Here is a 9,977-nt window from a genome sequence, read left to right on the forward strand (position 1 = left end):
GGGTTTATAGTCTGTGTTGTATTCCCAAAGCCTCTTGCTTTAAAATTGTTGCTGCTGTGTAAACTGGTAATAGCATCCAGAGTCACTTGCGTTTTTAAAAGATCTCACACTTAAAAAAGAAAATTAATGTAAAACTCTTAGCACCGAGTGAATTTTCAGATTTTCAGTAAGTGTTGATGATAATAAGGATGATGGTAATGATCACGGAGAGGAAGTCTTTACGAGTAAAATGGGGCTTTGTGGAAAAAAAGTGACTATTCTTCATTATGACACTTGAAAAATATTTGGAGTATGCCTGGAATTTCCTTTTCCTTAAAAAAAAAAAAGCTTATAATGGATCTATAGTCTGTGATAATATTAGAGATTACTTTAAAGATTATAATATCAAGTCTATTTGCATTTTCAACTTGTATGATTGCATGAATTCGTGAGTTCCTGTTATAGTCCCTATTATAAAATGTAAGCACTTTCTTCTAGTAATATTTCCTCTTAAAGCTTGAAGGGGCACCCTTTCCTGCTAATATTTTTGTACTTGTGGAGTAAGTTTAATTATCCTATCCATATTTGATGCTTGCCATGACTTTATAAGTTAAAGCATATGAAGCTATTTATTTCGTCCTAGGCACCATGCTAGAATTTGGTGCCCTTAAGTAAGTGGTTGAGCCTGGACATGGCCGTGTGCCAAAAGTTAGGATTCCTCCAGCTGTGGACAACTAAGGCTTACAGCCTAAAATTTTCTGTATACAGCTGTATTTTTTCTGTAAAAACAACCATTCCTCAAGCTTAAAATAAATATTAACTAGCCACTTGATAGAAACACTTAATTTTTAAGGAAAGATGAAATTTAATGCAAATTTTAAAATATGTCCAGCCTCGAGGCCACTTAATATCTTCCTGAACACCCTTCAGTGATACGGCAGTCAAATCTAATTCTGTTTCTGTCTAGTGCTCTACTAAATCTCTTCCTAGAGTCCAAAGACATCTGAAATTTACATGCATTTCCAGTTCTGATTCTAGCTCTCTTTGTATATTGCCTTATTTTAGAGCAAGCCTTTGGGTGCCACCTTCCCAGCCCAAAGAAGTTTATCAAGATATTTTCCTAAACAAAGGTAGCAATTATTTTCATTCTACCTCCCTAAGTTTTGTATTCAGCTTTGCAGTTTATAGCTTGTCTACTGTGGGCTTCTGGAAGTCTTGAGTAGCTATGTATTTTTTTAACCTCACACTTTTAAAGGTGATAAACACAAGTTTCTCTGAGTATCAGTCATATACTCTTCCTACTTGAGCAGCTATGTACTTTTTTAACCTCACACTTTTAAAGGTGATAAACACAAGTTTCTCTGAGTATCAATCATATACTCTTCCTACTGCTGTCTTCCCCCCCCCCCTTCTTTCCTCCCCCAGGACTTAAAAACACTGCTCTTGCTTTATTTGCATTTTCCTGATTATTGGTGAGGTTGAGCATCCTTTCGTGTTTACTTATCCTTTGAATTTCTTCTGTGATTTTGTCACTTGAGTTGCCTCCCCCATTTGTCTACTTAGACTGTCTTTTCCTAATTAAGTTTCTTTCTCTCTTTGTATTCTAGATATCAGTCATTTATCTAATATATATGTTGCAGATACTTTCATTTCATTGTTGGGTATCTATTAACTTTGGTTATTGTCTTTCTTATGCAAATGTTTAGTTCTTATGTAGTCATATCTGTTCAGTTTTTCCTTTCTGCTTTGTGAATTTTGCATTTTGCTTGTTAGATCTTTTTCTATCTCATGATTATGAAAATATTCTCTTATATTCTTTTCTAAAACATATCCTGGAGGTTTTTAATGTGTTTAAAACACTTAAAAATAAACTTCGAATTTTATTTATTTATTTAAAAGCAATTTTCTTATGTTATTTTATTTTATTTGGCTGTACCTTAGAGCATGCAGGATCCTAGTTCCCTAATCAAAGATTGAACCCATACCTCCTGCAGTGGAAGTGTAGAGTCTTAACCACTGGACCACCAGGGAAGTCCCAAAACTTCTAATTTTAGAATAGTTTTAGATCTACAAAAAAAGTTGTGAAGGTAGTACAAAGAGTTTTCATATAGTCCAAACCCAGTCTCCCCTTCTATTAACATATTAGCATGGTGCATTTGTCACAATTATTGAGCCAATATTGGTATCATTATTAACTGAAGCCTATATACTTCATTGAAATTTCTTCGAGTTTTTACCTAATGTTCCTTTTCTGTTCCAGAACTCCCAGTATATTTGGAATGCTGTGTTTGTGCTTAGTCGCTCAGTTGTGTCCAACTCTTTGTGACTGCATGGACTGTAGCCTGCCAGGCTCCTCTGTCCATGGGGATTCTCTAGGCAGGAAGACTGGAGTGGGTCACCATGCCCATATCTCATTACATTTAGCCCTTATGTCTCCTTAGCCTAGTCTGGTCTGTGACAGTTTTTCAGACTTGTTTTTGATGATTATCTTGACAGTTTTGAGGAGTAATGGTCAGATGCTTTGTATAATGGACCTCAGGTGGGATTTGTCTGATGTTTTCCTTACAATGAGACTAGGATTTTGTGTTTCGGGGAGGAAGACCACAGAAGTAATGTGCCCTTCTCATCACATCATATCAACAGTACATACAACCAATGTGACCGATCACTGTTGTTATCCTTGACCACCTGGCTGAGCTTGTGTTCCCCTACTGAGAAGTTAACTTTCTTCCCTTTTAACCCTGTAGTCTTTGGAGGGAAACCACTGTGTGCAGCTTGTCCTTATAGTGTGAGGAGTTCTGCCCCGCTTCCTTGAGTGTAGAGCATCCTGTTTGTCTTTTTTTAACCAGCTGGATCTTTGATGAATTTGGAATTTATTCTGATACATTGTCCTAGTGGATACTGAGTCTTTCTTTCTTCTTTTGTGTAATAGGCATTTCTTGCATTTAGGGTGGTTATAGTGGAAACTGACACCATCCATAGCTCTAAATGGCAATCCACTCCAGTATTCTTGCCTGGAGAATTCCATGGACAGAGGAGCCTGGTGGGCTACGGTCCATGGGGTTGCAAAGAGTTGGACATGAGTGAGCGACTAACATACATAGCTCTAAAAGGGGGTCCTACTATTTTATACCAAACAGAGAGTGCCCATCCATCTTCTCACACTGCTTTATTCAGATAATCCAATTATCTGTTCAGGCATAAGTCAAATCATTGCATGTTAGGAAATAGGCCAGGCTAACAGCTTGAGCCAAGGAGACAGGAAGGGAGGTTGTGGAAGCACTTTGGAAAAGGAAGTTTCTCCTTTTAGTTTCCATAAAGGGCATTCCTCTTTCCAAAAAGGGCAGTCTGGTAGGCAGATTTGAAGTTTGAACCTTGGGCGGTCATTTAGCCTTAGAATGAAGCTGACATTGCAGAAGTTAAAACCCAGAGATGGAAAAAGAAGACAAAAAACAAATTAAACAAAACCTCCCAGTGTCTTTCATGTCACTACTGAGCCACTAAATCAAAGCAACCCTACAGTCTGCTCTATTTCTGGGTCTTCCAGTTAAATGAATCCTTTGTTGTATAAAGCAGTTTGGGTTAGGTCTTCAAATACTTGCAATATAAAGAAGCCTGATACAGGGGTATATCAACAGAGATTTAACCTTATTTATTTATTTTTTCAAATAGATTATCAGTTATGCTCCTACAATTTATTGAATAGTTCATTCTTTCCTCTGTGATGTGAAATGTCACTTTATCATAAACATTTCCATATAAAAATGATTCTGTTCTAAGCTCAGTATTCATCACATATATTAATTTAGCTGTTTCTGAATTAATACCATGCTGTTGTAATTACTACAATTTTATTTTATGTTTTGCCATCTGCATGGGCAAACCTTTCTTCATTATTCTTCTCCCCACCCTCCCCCCAAGTTTATGAGCTCTTTTTATGTATTTTCTCTTCTCTTTGAACTTGAGAGTTAGTTTGTTCAATTAAAAAAGTCTCAAGATTAAAAAAAGCTGTGTGTTCAGTGGGTTAGTCGTGTCCATCTCTTTGCAACCCTATGGACAGCAGCCCGCCAGGCCCCTCTGTCCATGGAATTTTCCAGGCAAGAATACTGGGGTGGGTTTCCATTTCCTCCTCCAGGGGATCTTCCAACCCAGGGGTGGAAGCAGAGTCTCTTGTGTCTTCTGCATTGCAGGTGGATTCTTTACTGCTGAGCCACTGGGGAAGCCCATAAAAAACACTGGGATTGTTTTAAATTTACAGATTAAATCTGGAGGTGACTGTGACCCTGGCCAACACCTTGATCACAGTCTTTTGAGAGACCCTAGGCAGAAGGGTGGGTCCTGCTAAGCTGCGCCTGGGTTCCTCTCACATAGAATCTACAAAATAATAATGGAGTAATTTGTTATGTAGCAATAGGTAACTAATACAGTCAGAAATTTATAAGTTAGGTTTATCTATGTTTTCAATGCTCTCATTCTTTTTTTTTTTTTAATTAATTAATTTTGCTCCTCTGAATCTTAGTTGTGGTATGCGGGATCTAGTTCCCTGGCCAGGGATTGAACCTAGGACCCCTGCACTGGAAGTGCAGAGTTTTAACCACTGGACCACCAGAGGAATCCCTCAGTGCTCTTACTGTTGAATGACATTTTAAAAGATATTTTCAGTTTACCAAGTATAAATCTGTGGTATTCAGAAGATTCTCTCTTATTCTTCTCCACTTCATTTGTGGCTAAATATAAAGAGATAATCCACCTTTGTCAGCAGTGACTTATTAGCAAGGTACCCTTAGGGAAATATTTCCTAATACCTTTATTCCAAAAGAGATGATAAAAACCATGGTCATCTTAACCTCTTTCTCAGTGAACACTGAAATTGAAATCATAGTTTAAATGCTTGAGGGAAATTAGCCATGTAAAAGTATTCCGTAGGTAATTATTGTAAAATGATTACTTCATTAAGCAAAAAATTACCTCTTGTAAGAGAATCATTCCCTTTGGAAAGAAATTCAAAAGAAGGAGCAAGGTAAAACTTTTAATGGGAAAACGCTGTAGTTTCAGGGTGGGGGCCATACCTCATTGTCTGTGCTCGGTGACTTAATAAGTAAGTGTTGATTGAAAGAATGTTTGATAGGGACAAAAATAGAAGGCTGAGTGTTCACAGTCTTTATCCCTCCTGATTCCCTGGCCCCCTTAAGGGAAGGGTCCTTCATTTCTTGTCTCCCAGAACTATGTTGTGCTGACTAGAAGAGCTATGGAATAAAGAAAAGGAGTCAAATTATTCTCTGCAGGGTAGAGCTTGAAGTGACAGCAAAAGGAAGGAGAGGAAGGGTGAATGAGTATAACAGACTTAGGGCTTCCCTGGCGGCTCAATAGAAAACAATCAGCCTGCCAATGCAAGAGACGTGGGTTTGATCCCTGAGTTGGGAAGAACCCCTGGAGTAGGAAATGGCAATCCACTCCAGTATTCTTGCCTGGAAAATCCCATGAACAGAGTAGCCTGGTGGGCTGCAGTCCATGGGGCCTTACCAGAGTCAGACACGACTCAGGGACTAAACAACAACCACGTGGAAGTTTAGGGAGAAAGCCAGGTGAAGAAGGTGTTCAGGAAGCTGCGCTTTGTTAATATGCCATGTGATTCCTTCCTCGGCATGTCCGTGAGACTGTTCCTGAAAACCTACATCTTTCCAACTTTGTGAAGTTGGATTTGAGTTCGATTTTGAATGTATCACATGCTAGGATTGGCTTCAGGGTGGCTCAGTTTTATCACAAATTCTGTGTAAGTCTCATTGTCTGGTTTCCCAACAGTGTTTACTGCTTGCTGTCACCACTGCATATCTGTGTAGGAGGAGTCTTCTAGCTTCCCTGGCCTACAAGGAAGTAAACAAGTTTTCTTTTTCTTCATTTGATCAAGGCAAATTGGAAATTATTTGAAAACCATAGGCCGGAATAAAAAGAAATTTAAAGAAGCAAAAATAAAAAAGAGAAATTGTGAAAGCATAGCACTGATTAGTTCATTGAGAAGAAGTCCCTCATATTAATGTAACTAAAGGTTGACTGTGGAAAGGGTTTAAGTTGTGGAGTTTACCAGGTTGTATTGATCTGTTTCTTTTCCTTCACTTTGTCCCCGTGTGTAGTATCTTAATCCATCATTGCTGTGTTTTTGAGAGATCTTTAGCTTGTTGAATTTATATTTGTATATAACAGAAGCTGATTTTCACCTTATAGTGGATGTATAAGGAGGGTGGGTTTTGTAAAATGGAAGGCATTTTTGTTTTGCTGAGCTCCAGCCCTCATTAATTTGAACTACACACCTTTCTGAATGACAGAAATTAGATAGTTTATTACATGCTCAGTTGAGCCATTATTTTACTCGTATGACTATATATTCTATATTTTCAACCAAACCATATTCTTGGAGAGCAAGGGCTGTATTTTCCTTAGTTTCCCCCTATAGGTCCTACTTATTGTGTTTACATAAAGCTACTATAGATAGATGGGTCTCAAAGTGTAATCTGGGTAACTTTGAGGGTACCTGAGAGACTTTCAGTGGGTCAGTAAAGTCAAACTATTTTAAAAACAATACAAAAATATTATTTGCCTTTTTTCACTCTCATTCCCTTGTGAGTGTGCAGTGGAAGTTCTCGAATGCTACATGACAGTGATGATGTCATTGCTCTAATGGCTCATGGAAAGTGTACTTGTGTACCCATGCGTTTTAAAAATGTCTCAGTTTTAAATTCTAGTATCAATAGATGTAACTCCAATAAACAAAGGCTGTTTAAGTTTCTCCACAATTTTTGAGAGTGGAGAGCAAAATGAGCCTGAGACCAAAAAATCTGAGAACTGCTTGTGTAGATAATTACATGCTAGACTGAAAATGGAATCAGTCTTATCTTATTTATCTTTTTTTTTCCCCTGAGTTTACAGTGGGGACTGAGATTCTTTGCTATTATGCTCTGTATGCGTCAAGGTCCAACCTTATACAGAAACTCTTATACAGAGAGCACACAGTTATTTGAATAGAGAATGTGTAATAGAAAGAATTATTAACTATAAGAGGGGATTGGAGTAACAAGGGATTGGCTAGTAAGAAGTACAGAGAGCTCTGAAGAGTGTAGGAATAGCAGTAATCAGGAGCAGTACTTTGGGGGCTGAGATGGAGCCCCCGAAGAAGAAGAGGACCCCACGTTGAGAGGCAGGCCTTGTTGGAGAGAGCACAGCTATGCCTCACCGAATGGCAGAGAAGTTGTTTTGGTGCCATGCTAGTGGAACTTGCTGAAAATCTGCCCTCTGGAATTTTCTGAAAAAAGGCTGCTGGAGGAACAAGCCATAGTGAGGTGTCTTGCTGGAGGCACTCTGCAGAAAAAGTGCCTCAGGGAGGGAGCAGTTATGATGGAGAGGGAAATCTTTGGGCACCTAGTGCTGCTGCCTCTGTGGAGTAAAAGGAACCAAGCGTTGGAAACACGGCATGTCCTGCAGGACCCAGGGGAGCTGTGCCTCCTCTACCCTGGTGCTGGAGCCACAGGAACACACACCAACCAGGAACGAAGACTTCTTTTGTAACGCCTCCCCATGGTCCTCCAGTGACAAAGCTTCATTTGTCTTACGACCTGATAAAGAAAAGGGCTTCCCAGGTGGTGCTAGTGGTAAAGAACCTTTCTACCAATGCAGGAGACATGGCAACCCACTCCAGTATTCTTGGCTGGAGAATCCCATGGACAGAGGAGCCTGGCGGGCTACAGTCCATAGAGATGCAAAGAGTTGGACACAACTGAAGTGACTTAGCATGCATGCACTGATAGAGAAAACTATTTAAAGGCAGAGCAGGCAATGATGGATAAATTTGGAACTGAGAGGAAATAAAATGATAAATGGCACACTCACTTTCACTTAAGATGTGGTTTATAAATTATCTATATCTCCTAATATTCTTGATGTTTTCTTTGTGTGGAAGTCTATTCATCGACTCAGTAAACATTTATTCAGTGACTGTCACATTCTGCTGCTGCTAAGTCACATCAGTCATGTCCGACTCTGTGCGACCCCATAGACGGCAGCCCACCAGGCTTCTCTGTCTATGGGATTCTCCAGGCAAGAATACTGGAGTGAGTCGCCAGTGCCTTCTCTGCTGTCACATTCTATGTACTTATTTTTAGCAGATTCCTCCATCCTTTGTTAATATAGAGTCTCAATTTTGTTCTTTCATGCTCCTCCTTGCCATAAGCTTCTGGGAAGGCTGGTCCCAGCCTCAGCTCAAAGCCCAGCCCCATGGAATGAGTTGCAATTGGTCCACACAGGTATTTATCTATTTATTTGGCTGCACTGGGTCTTAGCTACAGCATGTGGGATCTAGTTGCTTGACCAGGGATTGAACTTGGGCCCCCTGCATTGGGAGTGTGGCACCTTAGCCACTGGACCCCCAGGGAAGTCCCTACACAGGTTTTGTGACACCATTTCTCACAAATAGTTCTGTGGCATACTTCTGGCCAACAGGATATGAAGGAGAACCTGCAGGAGGGTTTTTAGAATAGACTTTTCCACCATCTTAAAAGTGGTATTCAGAAAGAAATAACTTTCTGTTGATGGACACTGTCATGTCTCCATGTGATGCCTGAACTACTGTGGCCATTATTTGAGGGGAGAAGATAGCCTGAGGAAGACCCTGCAGTGCATGGTAGGGTAGGAAACAGAAGAAAATCAAAGAATTACTCAAACCTAGTAACACCATTGGAGAAGGCAATGGCACCCACTCTGGTACTCTTGCCTGGCAAATCCCATGGACGGAGGAGCCTGGTAGGCTGCAGTCCTTGTGGTCGCTAGGAGTCGGACATGACTGAGCGACTTCACTTTCACTTTTCACTTTCACGCTTTGGAGAAGGAAATGGCAACCCACTCCAGTATTCTTGCCTGGAGAATGCCAGGGATGGGGGAGCCTGGTGGGCTGCTGTCTCTGGGGTCGTACAGAGTCAGACACGACTGAAGTGACTTGGCAGCAGCAGCAGCAGCAGGAACACCATTTCTAGGCTTCTTGTTTTAAAAGTCATTTTGAGTTGTTGCTTATATTTAACTGACACTAGACATTTCTTATGACAAGTATGGATAAGATATTGGGGAATAAGTGAAATAAATGAAATAAAATTTGATTGCTATGATAAAAAAGGATAGTGGTTGAATTCAAATGCAACATGCTAGTTTCAGACTAACTATAACATTAAATTAGAAAAGAGAAAACAGACCTTGAGAAAATGCTTTGTAAAGCTGTCTCTTGGAACACTTCCTTGCAAATAAAAACGTTACATAATATATTTGAGTGGAGCATTCTTTTTGTCCCAAACTCTTCCTGGTAAGAAAGTTTAACAGTTGTTAATTAGTATTATTTTTCACATAAATATAAAATTGAGAAAAAGAGTAATATAAACTTGTAGTTTCAGTCAATAGTAGCAACTAGTATAGCAAGGACAAATTAAAAAAATTTTTTTAATTGATTTATATTTTAATTGAAGGATAATTGCTTTACAGAATTTTGTTTTTACATTGTTTAATTTACATAATTTTCTGTCAAACATCAACATGAATCAGTCATAGGTATACATACGTCCCCTCCCTCTTAAAAATATTTTTCTATCTGTAAAACATGGCTGCTGCTGCTGCTAAGTCGCTTCAGTCGTGTCCGACTCTGTGCGACCCCATAGACAGCAGCCCACTAGACTCCTCTGTCCCTGGGATTCTCCAGGCAAGAATATTGGAGTGGGTTGCCATTTCCTGCTCCAATGCATGAAAGGGAAAAGTGAAAGTGAAGTCGCTCAGTCGTGTCCGACTCTTAGCGACCCCATGGACTGCAGCCTACCAGGCTCCTCTGCCCATGGGATTTTCCAGGCAAGAGTACTGGAGTGGGGTGCCATCGCCTTCTTCGGTAAAACACGGCACTGTATGTATTCAGTGACAAGAAATGCACTTTCGTTATTCAAAGGAACTGGGTTCCAAATTGAAGCTTTCACTCC

The 9,977-nt window shown here is 39.8% G+C and overlaps 1 non-coding gene across 1 annotated transcript; it reads right to left on the reverse strand.

Annotated features, from left to right (window-relative positions):
- Positions 1-4,518: 4,518 nt before the first annotated feature.
- TRNAG-UCC (transfer RNA glycine (anticodon UCC)) lies at positions 4,519-4,592 on the reverse strand. The gene has a single exon. It is a non-coding gene; the product is annotated as a tRNA-Gly (tRNA).
- Between the last annotated feature and the right edge of the window lie 5,385 nt (positions 4,593-9,977).

This window comes from Bos javanicus, chromosome 14 (genome assembly GCF_032452875.1).
Source record: "Bos javanicus breed banteng chromosome 14, ARS-OSU_banteng_1.0, whole genome shotgun sequence".
In the NCBI taxonomy this organism is placed as follows: domain Eukaryota; kingdom Metazoa; phylum Chordata; class Mammalia; order Artiodactyla; family Bovidae; genus Bos; species Bos javanicus.